Source organism: Capra hircus, chromosome 10 (genome assembly GCF_001704415.2).
Source record: "Capra hircus breed San Clemente chromosome 10, ASM170441v1, whole genome shotgun sequence".
Taxonomy (NCBI): domain Eukaryota; kingdom Metazoa; phylum Chordata; class Mammalia; order Artiodactyla; family Bovidae; genus Capra; species Capra hircus.
Window position 1 is genome coordinate 3368016 of NC_030817.1, and position 19932 is coordinate 3387947.

The 19932-nt window shown below is 47.0% G+C and overlaps 1 long non-coding RNA gene across 1 annotated transcript in view; it reads left to right on the forward strand.

Annotated features, from left to right (window-relative positions):
- Positions 2427-19932, forward strand: part of LOC102182599 — a 30541-nt gene continuing 13035 nt past the window's right edge. Inside the window, exon 1 of the long non-coding RNA XR_310352.3 lies at positions 2427-2581. This is a non-coding gene — a long non-coding RNA (uncharacterized LOC102182599). The remainder of the gene's footprint in view (positions 2582-19932) is intronic.

Below are 19932 nucleotides of genomic sequence, written 5' to 3' on the forward strand. Positions count from 1 at the left end.
ATTTACAGGCTTAAAACAACAATTTATTATTATCTGTCATGGTTCTGTGAGTAGAGAAGGCGCAGCTTGAACTCCCTGGTTTGGAGGCTCTCATGCCTGGATGGTCAGCTGCCATTTGACTTCCCCAGAAACTGAATTCTTTGAAGGCAGAGTTCAATTCTGCCCTCTTATCCTCAGTTGTACCCCATGGTCTAGTGTGGGCTGGACGTCCAGCAGGGCCTCCTCCACCAGGATTCTGGGCCCCAGTGCTCCTCCCTGACCTCCCGCTGCAGCTGAGCAGCTGGACACGGTGGCTCAGGGCTCCAAGAGGGAGGAAGGTGCCCTAGCATAGCATCCCTTCTGCCACGTTCTATTGGCCAAAGCCATGAAAGGCCAATTCAAATTCAAGACAATGGAGTGGCATATGGGTACAAAGCAGGGAGCTACAGAGGGCATCATCTCTGGAGACAAGTTACAACATGAAGCGAGTCCCATCTCTTGGAATGTCTCCCAGGAAACCTCGCCATTGAGAAGCAGAGAGCTTTTTGTGCTGAGCCTGGCAGAGATCTTTGCCTAGTTACTTATAATACTTTTCATCCTTTAGCTCTTAGCTGAAACATCACTCTCCCAGGATGATTTCTAAGCCCTCGTCACTAAATTAGGTTCTTCTGTGCTTTTCCTAGAATTTCATAGTCTGTAACTGCACATTCCTATGATTACCGATTTAACGTGAATTTCAGTCCAAGACGGGGCTGAAGACTCCGCACGGCAGGCAGGCCTGTCTGCAGTCTCTCCATCGACTGCCTCTGCTTGGCACGGTGCTGGCTCTCAGTAAAAAACTCAGGAGACGTTTGTTAAGGATGAAGGCATGGATGAGAGGTGAACACATCTGATTCTCCCATGTGGCTTCAGTGGTTCACTCGGGGGTTTTCATTAAGGGGCGTCCGGTCACCCTTCCGTGAATTTATGATGTTTTAAACTTGTGTTGGCTGAATGCCCAGCAGGTCCCAGTCCCCACACTAGACCGTGGGGTAAAACTGAGGATAAGAGGGCAGAATTGAACTCTGCCTCCACAGAATCAGTTTCTGGGGAAGTCAGACAAGTAGACACCCTTGTACAGTCCACGTAGAGAGTGCAGGTTGCCAGGTCGATTACATGCACTTCCTTCCCTCGCCTTCCTAACCTCTCGCCCCACCGCACACACAGGGGGTGTCATATGCCGTTCCAGGGCCCATGGATTCTACACCGAACACTCCTGGTTTAGAGGCTGTAGCATGAAATATGCCCCAATAATATTTTCAGCTATATTATTTGGGGCTTATTAAGAATGACTGGGGAATGTCCTTCTTTAATGAAAAAACCACTATAATATTGTTAAGTAATTAGCCTCCTATTAAATTAATTTTAAAAAAAGAAAAAAAATTAAAAACAAACTTGCTTCATATTAGATGTTCATAACATTGGAAAGCCAGGGTTTTTGTCAGAAGAGCTGGAATCTACAAGGAGTTGAAAAGTTTGTGAAATATTTCCAAGGTCAGAACCAGAGGTGAAAGGTTTCCACTTTTAGACCTGCTTGTGGTTCAGATTACACAAACCAAACTCACCTTTGAGCTTCTCTGTTCATAGTCCACACAATGTATTAAGAAATCAAATACAGAGCAATTGCAAAATCACCCAGCAATGCACAACTTTTCTTGTTTCATCTTGGCTGTCCGTCACACTCTGAGAACAAGAAAGAGCTTCTGATACAGCAGTGAAAGAAGAATGAATTTTGTTCTGCATGTGAGTTGTTTTGAAGGTTTGGGGTGGGGGAGAGACACAATCAATCATTTTTACATTTTAAAGAAACATTCCAGTTTCTGAGCAGAGTTTGTTTGGACTCCAGGAGTTTAGAAGTGAAGCGGGCTTCCCTGGTGGCTCAGATGGTAAAGAATCTGCCTACAATGTAGGGACATGGGCTTGATCTCTGGGTTGGGAAGTGGTTGCATGGCAACCCACTCCAGTATTCTGGCCTGGAGAATCCCATGGACTGTAGAGTCTGTGGGGTCACAAAGAGTCAGACACAGCTGAGCAGCTAACTCTTTAATACTTTCACTTTCAGGAAGACCAGTCAAGAAGCTTCTGTAATTGGCCAGGCTCAGAGGAAAGGGTAACAGCAGAGACCGGAAATGAGTGACTAGAATAATGAAGGGGTTTAAAAATCATGTCTTGTTTGTATTTTAGAAAGCTAGGAGAGGTGTGGATGCTTCAATATGAGATGGGGCTACCATGTAAAAGATGGATGCAAATTTTCCTGTGTCCCTGAAGGAAGACCCGTGGATGGAGACTATAGGGCATGAGACTCGTGCTCAGAATGAGGAAGTGCTTTTTACCAGAGCTTTGCAAAGATGGGAGGGGCTGCCTGGGGAGTCAATGAGTTCTCATTCTCGACTCTGCCTGAGCAAGGGCTGGAGGACCTGTGGGAGGAGATATGGGGAGTCTAGAAGGAACTGTGGGACCAGATGATGCAGAAACCTTACTCTGAGATTCCCTGACTTTGGTGACTCGTAAATGGAGCAGGACTGAGAAACTGATATTCTTATTTTGGTGTAACACCATTAAGGTAAAGAAACTTCATAATTATGTTATCCATCTTGGGGATTTTTAGAGAACTCTCAAGTATTTGGCCCACAATATATCTAATGTGGGTGTAGCTGCTACGGATCTATTTAGTAGAAGTGGGTGAGCTTTCTTTCCCCACAACTTGGCTACGTTTCTCAGAATATTTCTCTTTAATCTTCTTTAAAGAGGTGGTGGGTGAGAAGGGTGTAGGTTCTGGGTTAGAGAGACCTAGCTAGAAATTCTCTGCCACACTTGCTAATTCCATGAGTGTCGGTAAATTACCTAATATCTGCGAGCCTCATTTATTCACCTATTAAATGGGAAGCACATTGTTTGCTTTTTTTTTCTGGCTGTGCTGGGTCTCCGCTGCTGCTGGTGGGCTTCCTCTGGTTTCCGCCTGCGGGGCAGCTCTCTGGTTGCGGCCCTCGCGCTTCTCCCTGCAGGGACTTCTCTGCAGAGACGGGCTCTAGGGAGCACCAGCCTCGGAGCTGTGGCTCTCGGGTCCCAGAGCACAGGGTCAATAGTTGTGGCTCATAGACTTGGTTGCCCTGCAGCACGTGGGATCTTCCCAGACAAGGGGCTGAACCCGTGTCCCCCTGCATTGGCAGCCAGATTCCTATCCATCTAACACCAAGAAAGCCCTCTATGGTTGTTTTAAGAGAAAATCTATATAGAGTTCCAAGCACTTAGTAGGATGTTAATACATGGGGAAAAAATTTTAAAACACTTTTTCTTATGCAAGTAAATGGAGCCGCGTCATTACCTATGGGAAGTGGGTAGTCCTGGTGATGGAAGAGCCAGTCAGTGGAAGGAAATGCTCCCTGATTGGATTGATGGATCCTATGTCCAGGATATTATTCATCCCCTCCCCCTCCCAATTTGATGCATCTTTAAAGATAACCATTTATGGAATGTTTAGGAACATTCAGTGTGCATAAAACACTGAGAAATTAGCAACAGTTCAGAGGCAATGATGTAAGAGGCTTAGCGCTCTCCTGAGTCTGAGGCTGGGGAACTGGGGGGCTAATTGTGTCTCTTCCATGAGTGCACGTCTTCCTGTGAATACTGGGGGTGGGGAGGGATTGATCTTCAAATAAATACGATTCATGGTTTAGTGGAAAAGCTGCAAGCTTCCCCATGAAGATTGAATAGCAAGTCAGTTCATTATACTGTAGTATATTGATATTGCAATCTGCTCCCAGTGAATGCAATTGCAAATCCATTTAGGAAGGTGTGTGATCTGGGATTTGGTTCGTTTTCATTTACCCTATGGGTACCTGAATGGTTGGGCAAACGAGACCTGGCCCCCCCTCCACTACCCTTAGGTCCTGATCAGTTCTATTAATACTCCTCCAGCACCAGTCACGGTGCCTGGTCATGGAGCGGGGACAGGTCTCATTTGCAGACCCATCCAGGTTCTTGCTAGTGTTTGCTGGCTGACTGGAGATGCCCTCATTTTGTGTCTCTGGTGTGCTCTTGCCCACTCAGCACAGCGACCTCCGTTTGTGTATTCACTGTGCACGCCCCGTGACCCAGGCAGCTAACCGCAACCTTGACACACAGCCTCCTCATCTCTTTATATGTCCAGGGAACGATCCATGGACGCCAGTTCAGTCGGGGTCCACAACCTGTTGATGTGTGAGACTCTGTTTCCTCAGAGTTTCTCGTAAAGCTCCAAAGCTGAGAGCAGACAAGCTCCCCAGTGTTCTCAAGAGAGTGACAGGGAGCTCGCAGACGTGCCCTTTATGGCTTTCAGAGGTGATCTATTGATCACGTTACTATCACTGCCTGCTTCCCCCTCCCCCACCCCAAACATCCTGTGTGAAGCAGGCATGTGACTTCTGAAGGCAGCTCAGCCTGGGTTCATTGACGTGAAGAGTTTTGGCCACATGGGGACTACTGCGGCGTTCTCATCTCCAGATTCAAGTGACAAGATTCCTGGGGAACTGTCACAGGGTTTTGGGGTGGATGCTTCTGGAAAGGGAGGCTGGCATCTCACTCCCTGGCTGCCTGCAGGCTGAGCTCAGAAGCGTGGCAGCATTTGCAGCCTGCCACCAGGTGGCAGAGGAGAGCGCTCTTGAGGGCTCGACTCCTCGATGTTGGCGTTTAGGCTGCTTCCTGAATACGGACAAGGAGGCTTCACTACAACCCGGAGCATTCTGGAGGTCTGAGGGTGGATGGTGCAGCCTGCGAAGGGTGGATGGTGCAGCCTGCGATGGCTGGACGGAGAGAAAGGAAGAGAGGCTCGGGGTTTGGCCTGCGTGTCTCTCACCCACAGAAGGTGGTGGTCAGGCGTAAGCCACTGTCCTGGTCAGCTTGGACTGACTATAACAGAACACCATAGATGGGGTGGCTTACCCCACATGAATTTATTTCCCACAGTTCTGGAGGCTAAGAAGTCCAAGATCAGGGTGCCACCGTGGTCAGGTTCTGACTTGCAAATAGCCGTCTTCTCACCATGCCTCACATGGCAGGGACTAGAGAGCAGCAAGCTCTACTGTCTCTCATAAGGGCACTAATCCTATTACAGAGGCTCCACCCTCATGACCTAATCACCTCCCAAAGGCCCCATCTCCAAATACCAACGCACTGGGCACTGGGGCTTCAGTATATGAATTTTGGAGGAACACAAATATACAGTCTGACAGCCGTTTAGAGGGCAGTGTGCGCAGGATGCTCACTGCACCGTGGGGAGTCCCGTGGGAGGCAGGAACTCAGAGGTAGTCCAGCAAGAGCAACCCAGGAGCAAAAGGCTCCCTCGGGAACAGAGCAACACAGCAGCTCCTACGGTGACTCGGAAGAACACTCCATGTGTCCCACATAAAGTCAGCTTTTGAAGGAGGGGCAACAGTAGATGGCAACCCACTCCAGGACTCTTGCCTGGAGAACGCCATGGACAGAGAAGCCTGGCAGGCCACGGTCGACGGGGCCGCAAAGAGTCGGACACGATTGAGCAACCATCACTCACTCACTCAACACAGAAGTGGTGGCCTTGGAGTCAAAGGAGAACGTATGAGTGACCAGAGGGATAAAAGGACTTCTGACTCTTCCCCTCACCTATCTTTTCCATGTACTGACCTTGAAAGTGCAGAAGAGATGGCAGAAGGTGGAGGCAAAAGCCACGTTCAGTTTCCACTGCAAGTCCCCTACACAAGGTCAAGGGTCAGGCCTGAGTGGAAAGGAGTGGACGGTGGAGGCAGGTGGTGTGGAGATAGGGAAGGGACAGAAGCTCAGATGGTGAAGAATCTGCCTGCAAAGAGTTCAGCCCCTGGGGTGGGAAGACTCCCTGGAGAAGGAGATGGCTATGCACACGAGTGCCTGGAGAACCCCTGGTGGGCCACAGTCCATGGGGTCGCACAGAGCAGGACAAGAATGAGTGACTAACACTTAGGAGGCTGGTAGAGCTTAGGATTAAATAGGAGGTTCAAGTTTTGTTTTAGATTGGACAGGACTTTAGAGAATGTGAAAATGAATCTTTATCACTAGAGGGAGATTGTTCATGAAACCAAAGAAGGTCACAAGATCTGTCTGGGATGCCCGTAAAAGGGGAAGGAAGGAGATCCGTCAGAACATGCTGGAAGCCGTGGAAGGAGAAAAATAAATCTGTTCGTGTTTGTATCCTCACTGAGTTCAGTCCATTCATTGAATTGCTTCCATGTGCAATATAGGCATCACGGAGGAATTCACAGGTGAGACAGAGGACAGCGCCATCCACCATCCAGTCTGGAGTTAGGGTTAGCAGATCTCCCCAAACATCCTCCTGAGGTGTGACTTTCCTTTCTGGATCTCCTCTAATCGTGCTTCCCTGATAGGTCAATCAGTAAAGAATCTGCCTGCAATGCGGGAGACCCTGGTTCAATTCCTGGGTTGGGAAGATCTGCTGGAGAAGAGATAGGCTACCCACTCCAGTGTTCTTGGGCTTCCCTTGTGGCTCACCTGGTAAAGAATCTGCCTGCAATGTGGAAGACCTGGGTTCAATCCCTGGGTTGGGAAGATCCTCTGAAGAAGGGAAAGGCTACCCACCCCAGTATTCTGGTCTGGAGAATCCCATGGACTCTACAGTCCATGGGGTCGCAAAGAGTCAGACACAACTGAGCGACTTTCACTTTCCAACCATGCAGCACTGGAGGTCCTTCCCCCCCTGCGTGGAGCTCAAGCTCTTTCCCCTGGATGTGAACGTGCACTGCCCTCCCTGAGGACATTTCAGTGATCCCCCACAGGAAGGGCATGGCATCAAGGTGGGTGTGCACGGGAGGGGGCAGACCCTGTTGCACACTCACCCTAGACTTTTTCCAGGAATGAAGTCTGAAGGTAAGTTTGTAGGTTGATCTCAGTCTCACAGAATGAGCTTCCATGTAGGTTAAATGAGGCAGGTATTGTGCCCAGCAAGGAAATCCAATTTTTTAAGGTAATTTTGGATTCTCATTGAAAAATTCAGTTGGAGGGGTCTAGGCTGTTAGACATGAAAGTCTCAAGATGTGAGCTTTTATAACGTTGATAACTTATAAGTGCTTTTGTAACTTCTTTCCAACCTTCAGGTGAATTTCCTATTTTAGATATTATCTCCACTTAATTGAAAATTGCTTAGCTCTAACATTATTTTCCAGATAGTATTATAAAATGGTTTGAATTCTCATTTGCCCTTAATAGATGAGTTCATTTGGAAAATAAAATTTAAAAAAAAACCCCAATATTAGTCATAAAAATGACAGTGATGGGCCTTTCTGTGGCAATCACAGCAGGACGGTACATCATCAGATGGAGTTAAAAGCATCTTTCGAGATGGCCACTCCATAGGAGGGTCATGGGAGAGGCTAAGGGTGACAGTGTGTATTAGTTTACCCTTGTGGTGGCCTCTTCACAACCTCCACTTCCATAATGTGTTCAACTGTGCCATAGCTGAAGGCAGGGACGTCTGGTCACCAGTGGGCCTGTTGGTTATGTCGGCCAAATAGACCTTCAGTCAGGCCTCTCTTCTCCACCTCCATTCTGACCTCTTTAGTCTGGGTGCTAAGTGGTCTCTGCTTTTATTTTGCCTTTCTTGATCCACTCCTCACACAGTAGCTGATGTGATTGTAAAAAACAAATGAATTACGATGGTGAATTGAATTCACATAATTTATCTTCTCTCAGTTCAGTTCAGTTGCTCAGTCGTGTCTGACTCTTTGCGACCCCATGAATCGCAGCACGCCAGGCCTCCCTGTCCATCACCATCTCCCGGAGTTCACTCAGACTCATGTCCATCGAGTCAGTGATACCATCCAGCCATCTCATCCTCTGTCGTCCCCTTCTCCTCCTGCCCGCAATCCCTCCCAGCATCAAAGTCTTTTCCAATGAGTCAACTCTTTGCATGAGGTGGCCAAAGTACTGGAGTTTCAGCTTCAGCATCAGTCCTTCCAAAGAACACCCAGGGCTGATCTCCTTCAGAATGGACTGGTTGGATCTCCTTGCAGTCCAAGGGACTCTCAAGACTCTTCTCCAACACCACAGTTCAAAAACATCAATTCCTCGGCGCTCAGCCTTCTTCACAGTCCACCTCTCACATCTATATACATGACCACAGGAAAAGCCATAGCCTTGACTAGATGGACCTTAGTCGGCAAAGTAATGGCTCTGCTTTTGAATATGCTGTCTAGGTTGGTTATAACTTTCCTTCCAAGGAGTCAGTGTTTTTTAATTTCATGGCTGCAATCACCATCTGCAGTGATTTTGGAGCCCAGAAAAATAAAGTCTGACACTGTTTCCACTGTTTCCCCATCTATTTCCCATGAAGTGATGGGACCGGATGCCATGATCCTAGTTTTCTGAATGTTGAGCTTTAAGCCAAGTTTTTCACTCTCCTCTTTCACTTTCATCAAGAGGCTCTTTAGTTCCTCTTCACTTTCTGCCATAAGGGTGGTGTCATCTGCATGTCTGAGGTTACTGATATTTCTCCTGGCAATCTTGATTCCAGCTTGTGTTTCTTCCAGTCCAGCGTTTCTCATGATGTACTCTGCATAGAAGTTAAATAAGCAGAGTGACCATATACAGCCTTGACGTACTCCTTTTCCTATTTGGAACCAGTCTGTTGTTCCATGTCCAGTTCTAAATGTTGCTTCCTGACCTAATACCTGGTTAATGAGAGTGTGTGGGTGCATGCTCTCTCAGTCGTGTCCAGCTCTTTGAGACCCCATGGATTGTAGCCCACCAGTCTCCTCTGTTTATGGGATTTCCTAGGCTAGAATACTGGAGTGGGGTGCCTTTTCCTCTTCCAGGGTATCTTCCTGACCCAGGGATTGAACCCACCTCTCCTGTGTCTCCTGCATTGTCAGGCGGTTCTTTACCAAATGCGAGTAAGGGTGTACAAACCAGCCAGGAATATATCAACAAACGAGTTGAATAAAGGTTAAAAAAAAAATTCTCTTGGGAGAACTTCCCGGGTGGTCCAGTGGTTAAGTTCCCCAAGGCGGGGAGTGTGGGTTTGATCCCTGGTCTGCCCACTAGGATCCCGGACGCCTCTCGGTGTGGCCAAAAGGAAACATTTTTTCATTCTGTTTGCGTGTCTCCAGGTTTGGGAGGATCGGTGAGAAAAGTCAGGCTTTTGCTGGCTCAGCAGAATGGATTCTGGGGCACTGGGAGTGGGCGAGGAGCAGGCTGGGTGACAGTCCTTCCCTTTTCTGGTGGATGAGAAATTTCTTGTCTGTGATTCCATGAGGATGTGACCCTTGGATTTCCAGTTGTAGGGACTGATGGCTCCAGGTGCCTGGCTCTGGACATTATTATCGTAATTGCACCATGTTCGCCATGGGCTGCTCCCAGGCACTGGCTGTGCAGGGCCAAGACTTGAAGCAGGCCCATCCCTGAGACTCCTCTGATGGGCACCTTGGGCTCTGAGACTGCCCCTTGGCTTTGCCCAACTTTCCTTGAACCGCATGGCTACGTAGGAAACGTCCACCCACACCTGCTTCCTTCTTTCCTTCCGTGTCTCCTTCACTCAGAGTCAGACCTGCACCATGGTCCGAGGGCTCGCTCAGCCTTTCCTGAAGCCTTACATGTTCCCCCTTATACACTTCTTGCATGTTTCATCCTGTCTTGATGCCTGCTTCTTGCAGGACCAAAAAAACACATTGGCACACAGGAGATACTCGATGAATTTATTCAGGAAGTAAAAGGGAACATGAGTTTAAAAGAGTTTTATTTCGAGTCTTCAGGAAATAGTCTCCACTATCTTTGGGGGAACGATGAGAAGAAAAATCGTATTTTTTTTCTTGCCCTCTTCTGTTTCTAACTATTCTCTGTGCCCGATTCTTTGTTATAAAATAGCTTCATCCAAAGAGAAGCATTGAGTCATCTTGGTCTTTTGCTCTAGATGACTTTGGCACCTGGAGTGATTTATGAGATGGTGGAATCATAAAATCATATGTGAATTCACTAAAAATACTTTTCATGGTGTTCTTGTGGAGAGTAAATGAGATAACCCGAGTAAAGAGTTTAGCACAGATCCTGACACGTTATCAATAGATAAACTGGTGGAGGCACAGCACAGGGTCCTGAGCATACATCCGAAACACCACACCGAGTGTGTGCACACCAGCAAAGGTGGGTCACACATTACATGTGTGGACTGACTGGAGGGCCTCTGGTCACATACAGTGTTTACATTCGCTTGGAGAATTTATGGTCGACCCCAAAGCCTCTAGGTCTAAGGGCTCTTATTCCTCATGATGTTTTTGACTGTGAGAAGAATTTTGGAATTCAGAATCATGAGAAAGCTAATTTTTTTTTTCAGTTAAAAAATCATTTTAGTTTTCAATCTATATTGTAGGTTAGTTGCTTTACGATGTTGTGTTTGTTTCTGCTGTGTAGCAAAGTGAATCGGTTAAACATATACATGCAATCCCCTCCTTTTTAGACTTCCTTCCCATGTAGATCACCTCAAAACATGGAGTCGAGTTCCCTGTGCTGAACTGTAGCTTCCCATTAGTTATGATTTTATGCATAGTCTCAACACTGTGTAGAAATCAATCTCATTATCCCAATTCATCCCACCCCTCCCTTTCCCCCTTGGTATCCATACATTTGTTCCCTAACAGCTGATACATTTAAAGTATTTCTTTGTTCCAGAACATTCAGTAACTTCAGTAACACACAGCTACTACAGGAAAAGATGAGCTTGTCCAGCGTGATGGGGCTGGCATGGCTGTGAAGATGAGAAATGAGGCAGAGAGAAGCTGGAGCCAGCTGGAGCCCCCCGAGTACCATTCTCCTTTGGACACCAGTAGGGAGGCAGGGTTGCCGTGGCAACACTGAAGATCCTTTCTCTTCAGCGCACAAAAGTGGCATCCAGCGGTACAAGCATGGGCTGAGTCAAGAGATGGAGCTGCAGTGTGGCTTTGCCACTGTGTACCATGGAATCTCAGGGAAGCCACTTTAATATTCTATGGTGTCCTTTTCTGTAAAATGGAAACGCGCTACCTACTTCGGAGGGTTGTATGCTAATCATGTGAGATGGTAAGTGTGTTCCAGTTTCTGGGGTAACAAAGCTTAGCCATTGTAGTTGCTTAAAACCACTCACACTGTGTGACAGTCTCTACGTCCATCCAGGTCTCTACAAATGACCCAGTTTTGTTCCTTTTATGTTTGAGTAATGTTCCACTGTATATATGTTCCATTAGGTTGTTCTATGTCCTGGCTATTGTAAATAGTGTTGGGAAGGACGTCGAGAAGGGAGGGAATAGATGTATACATGTGGCTGATTTATTTTGCTCTACAGTGGACACTAACACAACATTGTAAAGCAACTATGCTCCACTCTTTGCGACCTCATGAACTGCAGCCCCCCCGGCTCCTCTGTCCATGGGATTTTCAAGGCAAGAGTACCATCGTGGGTTGCCATTTCCTCCTCCAGGAGATCTTCAGTGATTGAGCCCATGTCTCCTGTGTCTCCTGAGTTGGTAGCTGGATTCTTACCACTGAACCACCTGGGAAGCTCCCAATAAAAGTAAATTAAAAAAAAAAAAACACAACTCCCAATCCCTGGGTTGGGAATTTGGGTCAGGCTGTGTTTGGTGGTTATTCTGCTCCTCTGGCATTGACAGTGATTTTCGTAAACTCAGGGAATTGGTGATGGACAGGGAGGCCTGGTGTGCTGCGGTCCAGGGGGTCGCAAAGAGTCGGACAGGACCGAGCAACTGAACTGAACTAAACTGTGCTGGTATTTGGGTAGTGGCTGGCTTTCTCCGGAGGGTTCAAAAAGTCCTTCCTCACACATCTGGGGCCTTGGGGGGGATGGCTAGAAGTGGAAACTCCATTGGGCCATTCTTCCCCTCCATGGAATCTCAAGACTCTGCACGTGGCCTGTCCATCAGGGCCGTCTGATTTCTCACAGGCAGACTCTGCTCTCAGAATGAGTAATTGCAGAAACAGGAAACAGAAGCTACCAGTCTCTGAAGATTTGGGCCAGGAAACTGGCAGAGCCTCACTCACTCCAGCTTCCATTAGATAACCTCAGAGGCAAGCCAGCTCCAAGAGGAGGGGGCAGGGAACCCACTTCTTATTAGAAAGGGTGAGTGTCAAAACGTTTGCAGCCTCTTCAGCTGCCCTGGTGAGTGGCGCAGAGGAGAGCATCAGGAGCTTAAGCTCTCAGGACACACAGCGTGTTGCCTTCACTTAGGACCACATAGCAGACCCATCCTATGGCTCAGTTTCCCTGTCTTAAAATATGGGATAAAAAACTGACTGCAATTCCTAACACTGAAAGAAACTCCCACTGCTTTTCATATTGGAACATTACAAAGACCTTGAAGACATCAGATTCCAGAAATGGGAAAACAACAAAAACCCGGTTTACCATTTAGTCCGATATATTGAGACTCCACTGTGTTCTTCGTGCCATGCTAATTGCTATATGCATATTTCCTCCTTAATCTTCACAATAGCCCTGAAAGGCGCTGATGGTCCCCATTTTTAAAACTGAGAAAAACCTCTCTTTTTAAATGTTTCACGAGACAGTAAAGGAAGCAACCTAAGTGTCATCCACAGAGGGATGGATAAGGAAGGTGTGTCCATATATAATACGGACTGCTGGGCTGCGTGCTCAGTCACTCAGTCGTGTCCGACTCTTTGTGACCCTGTGGACTGCAGCCCGCCAGGCTCCTCTGTCCATGGGATTCTCCAGGCAACAATACTGGAGTGGGTTGCCATGCCCTCCTCCAGGGGATCTTCCCAACGCAGGGGTCGAATCCACGTCTCCCACATTGCTGGCGGATTCTTTGCTGTCTGAGCCGCCAGGAAAGCCCCTATTACTCAGCCATGAAAAAGAACAAAATTGAGTCATTTGTAGAGACATGGACTGTCACACAGAGTGAAATAAGCCAAAAGAGAAAAGTAAATATTGTGTATTCATGCATATATGTGGAGTCTAGAAAACTGGTATAGATGATCTTATTTGCAAAACAGAAATGGAGACACAGATGTAGAGAACAAACACATGGACCCCCAGAGGAGGAAGGGGTGGGTGGGCTGAATTCGGAGACTGGGATTGATGCGTGTCCACTGCTATCGGTGACTAATGAGAACCTCCTGCATGGCTCAGGGAACTACGCAGAGCTCCGTGGCGATCTAGATGGGAAGGAAATCCAGAGACGAGGACATGTATCTGTGCGTATGGCTGATTCACTTTGCTGTACAGTGGAAACTAACACAACAATGTAAAGTGGCCATACTCAAATAAAAAATAATTCTAAAAAAGCTAGGCCAGTATTGCACAGCTAGCAAGAGGTAGAGTTGGAATTGTGCCAGCCAGAAATGCTTCCCTCACTTTGGGTTCTATTTATGCAACAGCTTATTCCCAAGACTTATTTTCCCTGCCTCATATAATGGAGGATTTCAAGGGCTGTCACTTTTACAAGCCAACAGCCAATTGTCTGAGCTGAAAAAGGAAGATATTGTAATTAAAAGCATTTTTTTCGTATTTCAACAGGTCACAACTTTTTAAAGGCTGCACATGTATCTTATAATGACTTTTATCTTAGACCAGTGATTCCAGATCTTTAAGGATTGTGATATTGGAAGAGTTTCACAAAGTTTGGAAAGTAAATGTCTACCTGCACTCAGATACAAAAGAGTTTTTTTAATCACCCGTTTATGGCAAGTGATACCGATTTTTCATTTACATTAGTGATATGGTGCTTTTAAAGAAATTTAAGTGAAAATGTGAGCTGATTTAAAGAAAGCACACAATAGTAAGTTGGCAGGTATGTATGGCACAGGTTGGGAATTGTGAACTCCTGAAATTTGGGAAATAGTAGAGGAGGAGATAGGCATATCTACTAGGTATCTATCAGGTATCAGGATAGACATTAAGAATCTAGCTCTAGATACACAGAGATGGAGAGACATCATATATGGAGATTCATGTGTAATCTGACAGCCACTGATTAACTTTCTGATTCTGAGCAACTTACATATGGACCTCATCCATATGGACCTCCAGTCTTCTCATTTGCAAAACTAAGAATTGATTTTGTTTATGCTGAAAATTATTTTTTTCTCTAAAAATGTGTGACACCACACCTTCTCCTTGATGTGATTGTGGTTTTTGTTCTGGAGGCTGTGGAACTGTAGTTCTCACTTTTGTCACAACAGCCTCAGATATGCAGATGATACCACTCTAATGGCAGAAAGCGGAGAGGAACTAAAGGGATGGGGGTGAAAGAGGAGAGTGAAAAATCTGGCTTAAACTTAAAACTCAACATTCAAAAAACTAAGATCATGGCATCCAGTCCCATCACTTCATGGCAAGTAGACGGGGAAAAGTGGGAGCAGTGACACATTTTCTTTTCTTGGGCTCCAAAATCACCACAGGTGGTGACCACAGCCGGGAAGTTATAGGGTGCTTGCCCCTTGGAAGGAAAGTTATAACAAACATAGACAGCATATTAACAGTAGAGACATCACTTTGCTGAGAAAGGTCTGTATAGTCAAAGCTATGGTTTTTCTAGTAGTCATGTGCAGATGTGAGAGCTGGACCATAAAGAAGGCTGAGTGCCGAAAAACGGATGCTTTTGAACTATGGTGTTGGAGAAGTCTCCTGAGACTCCCTTGGACAACAAGAAGATCAAACCAGTCAATCCTAAAGGGAATGAACCCTGAATATTCTTTATAAGGACTGATGCTGAAGCTCCAATACTTTGGCCACCTGATGTGAAGAGTTGACTCACTGGAAAAGACCCTGATGCTGGGAAAGATTGAAGGCAGGAGGAGAAGGGGATGACAGAGGATGAGATGGTTGGATGGCATCACTGACTCGATGGACCTGAGTTTGAGCAAACTCCGGGAAGTGGTGAAGGACAGGGAAGCCTAGTGTGCTGTAGTCCATGGGGTCACAAAGAGTGCGACATGACTTAATGACTGAACAACGACATCAAACTCTTCTTCCAATGAGTGACTCATTTGTTCAGAAATTTAAAAAAAATTTTGCTGTATATTTCATATGTATCTGAAAGAAGTAAAGATGATAAGGCTTTTAACTCAGCCCCTTCTGTGAAAAACTATTTTAATAATATCTATGCAGATGACACCACCCTTATGGCAGAAAGTGAAGAGGAACTAAAAAAACCTCTTGATTAAAGAGAAACAGGAGAGTGAAAAGGTTGGCTTAAAGCTCAACATTCAGAAAACGAAGATCATGGCATCCGGTCCCATTACTTCATGGGAAATAGATGGGGAAACAGTGTCAGACTTTATTTTTTGGGGCTCCAAAATCACTGCAGATGGTGATTGCAGCCATGAAATTAAAAGACACTTTCTCCTTGGAAGAAAAGTTATGACCAACCTAGACAGCATATTCAAAAGCAGAGACATTACTTTGCGAACAAAGGTCCGTCTAGTCAAGGCTATGATTTTTCCTGTGGTCATGTATGGATGTGAGAGTTGGACTGTGAAGAAAGCTGAACACCAAAGAATTGATGCTTTTGAACTGTGGTGTTGGAGAAGACTCTTGAGAGTCCCTTGGACTGCAAGGAGATCCAACCAGTCCATTCTGAAGGAGATCAGCCCTGGGATTTCTTTGGAAGGAATGATGCTAAAGCTAAAACTCCAGTACTTTGGCCACCTCATGTGAAGAGTTGACTCATTGGAAAAGACTCTGATGCTGGGAGGGATTGCAGGCAGGAGGAGAAGGGGACGACCGAGGATGAGATGGCTGGATGGCATCATGGACTCGATGGACGTGAGTCTGAGTGAACTGCGGGAGTAGGTGATGGACAGGGAGGCCTGGCGTGCTGCGATTCATGGGGTCGCAAAGAGTTGGACATGACTGAGCGACTGAACTGAACTGAACTGAGAGTGGGGCTGGAGTCTGTGGACTCCATTTTTCTTCACTGACTTTTAAATACATTTCTGTCAGCATCGTTAGTTCCTAATTATAGTTACATCTGGAAACAAGATCATAAAATGTGAATACTCTTATTATCTATCATCATTATTCATTGAAATACATCATGAAAGACTGTCCCAATCCTCCATAATTACCCTGCCAATAATACTGCTATGTATATCACATTCAGAAAATTTTATGAAAATTCAAAAAGGATACATATTCTATATATCAGCTTCAGAAAAGTTCATGCAAAATGATCTGAAGGAAAGATCCTAAGTGCAGAGCCATTTACTGTTGCAGCCAGGCAGTCACTGAGGTACCCAATCAATGCTAAAGTAGCATCTCTCACCAGGTGATAACCTTGAAGTTGATGCTTTCTAAAGGGAACAGGCTCTGAGAGGTTGAAGGCTTTCACTCACTGGGGGAGGAGACAAACGACTGGAGGAGAGGAACCCCACCACTCTCACACAGGGTGGTTTCTGGCCAAAGCATTAGTCTTGGAGACTGCAGGAATGTTTCAGTCTTGACATCTAGAAGCAGTCCCACTCTGGATTTTTAGCTCAAGATTATAGGATGAGGAAGTAACAAAGTCAGTACCAGAAACCAAGTTACTCGACTCCTGTTGGATTGATGCTTTCCAGCACTTGTGCTGTGCTCAGTCGATTAGTCCTGTCCGACCCTTTGTGACTCTTTGGACTGTAGCCTGCCAGGCTCCTCTGTCCCTTGGGATTACCAGGGCAAGAATGCTGGAGTGGGTTGCCATTTCCTCTTCCAAAGATCTTCCTGGCCCAGGAATCAAACTCCATCTCCTGTATCTCCTGCTTGCAGGCAGATTCTTTACCTCTGAAGGAAGAAGCCTTCCTTGATGCAGGGGACCTGGCTTTGATCCATGGGTCAGGAGGATCCCCTGGAGGAGGGCATGGCAACCCACTCCAGTGTTCTGGCCTGGAGACTCCCGTGGACCGAAGAGCCTGGCAGAGTTCGTGGGGTTGCAAAGAGTCGGACATGACTCAGTGACTGGCACTTTCACTTTTTTTCCAGGGTCCTAGGAAGATACAGGTCATTCCAGGTCCCTTTGTCTCCAGCCTGCCTGGGGCACAGCTAAGGTTGCCTGGGCTGCCATCAGTCCCGGAGATTCCCTGACACCTGAGGTCTATCCCGCTGACCACAGATGTTACCACTGCTTTACTTGCTTGAGAGTTCTTAGAGGAGCAGCTGTACCCATGCTCAGAATGACCGATGGATACAAATATGGGGCTAGTCTGGGCACCAGCCATCGTGTCTGCAGAAGCTATAGAGCTGCTTTGGACAACACACCTGGCTGTCCCCCAGGGTCAAGGACTTCCCTCCTTGAGCTCGCCACTCCAGGACTCGCCACTCCAGGACTCGCCACTCCAGGACTCAGCACTCCAGGACTCAGCACTCCAGGACTTGCCCCTCCAGGACTCACCACTCCAGGACTCAGCATGCCAGGACTCAGCACTCCAGGACTCGCCACTCCAGGACTCAGCATGCCAGGACTCAGCACTCCAGGACTCGCCCCTCCAGGACTCAGCACTCCAGGACTTGCCACTCCAGGACTCAGCATGCCAGGACTCGCCACTCCAGGACTCAGCACTCCAGGACTCAGCATGCCAGGACTCAGCACTCCAGGACTCAGCATGCCAGGACTCAGCACTCCAGGACTCGCCACTCCAGGACTCAGCACTCCAGGACTTGTCCCTCCAGGACTCAGCATTCCAGGACTTGCCACTCCAGGACTCAGCATGCCAGGACTCGCCCCTCCAGGACTCAGCTCTCCAGGACTCAGCACTCCAGGACTCGCCACTCCAGGACTCGCCACTCCAGGACTCACTACTCCAGGACTCGCCCCTCCAGGACTCATCACTCCAGGACTCAGCATGCCAGGACTCAGCACTCCAGGACTCAGCATGCCAGGACTCAGCACTCCAGGACTCAGCATGCCAGGACTCAGCACTCCAGGACTCGCCACTCCAGGACTCGCCTCTCCAGGACTCAGCACTCCAGGACTCGTCCCTCCAGGACTCATCACTCCAGGACTCGCCACTCCAGGACTCAGCATGCCAGGACTCAGCACTCCAGGACTCGACCCTCCAGGACTCAGCACTCCAGGACTTAGCACTCCAGGACTCGCCACTCCAGGACTCAGCACTCCAGGACTCAGCACTCCAGGGCTCAGCACTCCAGGACTCGCCACTCCAGGACTCAGCACTCCAGGACTCGCCACTCCAGGACTCAGCATGCCAGGACTCAGCACTCCAGGACTCGACCCTCCAGGACTCAGCACTCCAGGACTTGCCACTCCAGCAACTGTACAGGAAGGGGGTTCTTGGGGAAAGCTGGGGAGGTGGGGAGACTTCCCTAAACTCTTCCTAAGAGTTTTCTACATTTATTTGAAAAACAGCAGCTGAATACTCACTTGTTGACCCATGACCCATTCATGCATTTACTCATTCATTCAAGAAGCGTTTGCCAAGCACCTAATAGATGCCTGCGTTATGGTCTCTGCTGGGTATACGTCAGTGAATCAGACACAGCTGGTGCCTTCAGGAGCTCACAGCAACACCCATGTAATGAAGGTCCAGGGGTGCGATGGCTGAGGAAGGGCTCTGATGGGCCCAGCTCAAGTTCATTTGTGGACATGACTCTGAGCAAGGAAGTGTGGTGTTCTGATTGGCTATGCCTGGATCACATGTCCGTCACTCTGGCCAGGAGACTGACAGCTCTCATCAGAATCGCAGGTGTGTTGTAGGAAAGCAAAAAATATCTCTAAAGATATGATGGATGATGCGTGTGGAGGAATCAATGCTGCCATCAGAAGAAGCAGGACAACTGGTCGTGAGCAGGGAAAAAGGGAGAATATACCCTATTCCCTTTTTATAAACATTTCCTACCCTACTTTGATAAAAGCAAATATGCTTTTACTGGGTAAAAAGACTTGCAAATTTAGAAATAAGGTTTAAAATGCATACTTTCAAATGATAGTGAGAATAAAAAAAGTGCCTACAAACTTAAGAAAAGATGGATTTTTTTTTTTAATAGCCATGATAGCAAGTGGCTTCTGGCATCAGTTTTTTAAAATTAATCAATTAATTTTAATAGAAGGCTAATTACTTTGCAATACTGTAGTGGGTTTTGCCATACATTGACATGAATCAGCCATGGGTGCACATGTGTTCCCCATCCTGAACCCCCCTTCCACCTCCCTCACCATCCCATCCCTCAGGGTCGTCCCAGTGCACTGGCCCTGAGCGCCCTGTCTCATGCATCCAACCTTACTGGTGATCTATTGCATGTATGATAATATACATGTTTCAGTGCTGTTCTCTCAAATCATCCCACCCCCATCTTCTGAAGAGTCCAAAAGTTATCTGTGTCTCTTTTTCTGTCTCACATACAGGGTCATCATTACCATCTTTCTAAATTCCATATATATGTGTTAATATACTGTATTGGTGTTTTGCTTTCTGACTTGCTTCACTCTGTATAATAGGCTCCAGTTTCATCCACCTTATTAGAACTGATTCAAATGCATTCTTTTTAATGTCTGAGTAATACTCCATTGTGTATATGTACCACAGCTCTCTTATCCATTCATCTGCTGATGGACATCTAGGTTGCTTCCATGTCCTGGCTATTGTAAACAGTGCTGCGATGAACATTGGGGTACATGTGTCTCTTTCAATTCTGGTTTCCTCGGTGTGTATGCCCAGCAGTGGGATTGCTGGGTCATAAGGCAGTTCTATTTCCATTTTTTTAAGGAATCTCCACACTGTTCTCCGTAGTGGCTGTACCAGTTTGCATTCCCACCAACAGTGTGAGAGGGTTCCCTTTTCTCCACACCCTCTCTAGTCTGTTCCCGTAGATCAAGGCAATACCCACCTCTCAGTGAACATGCAGTCAGTGCTCAGCAAATAAACCAATCAGTGTCAGTCTTCTACTTCTAAAAGCCAATCAGCGACAGACTAACC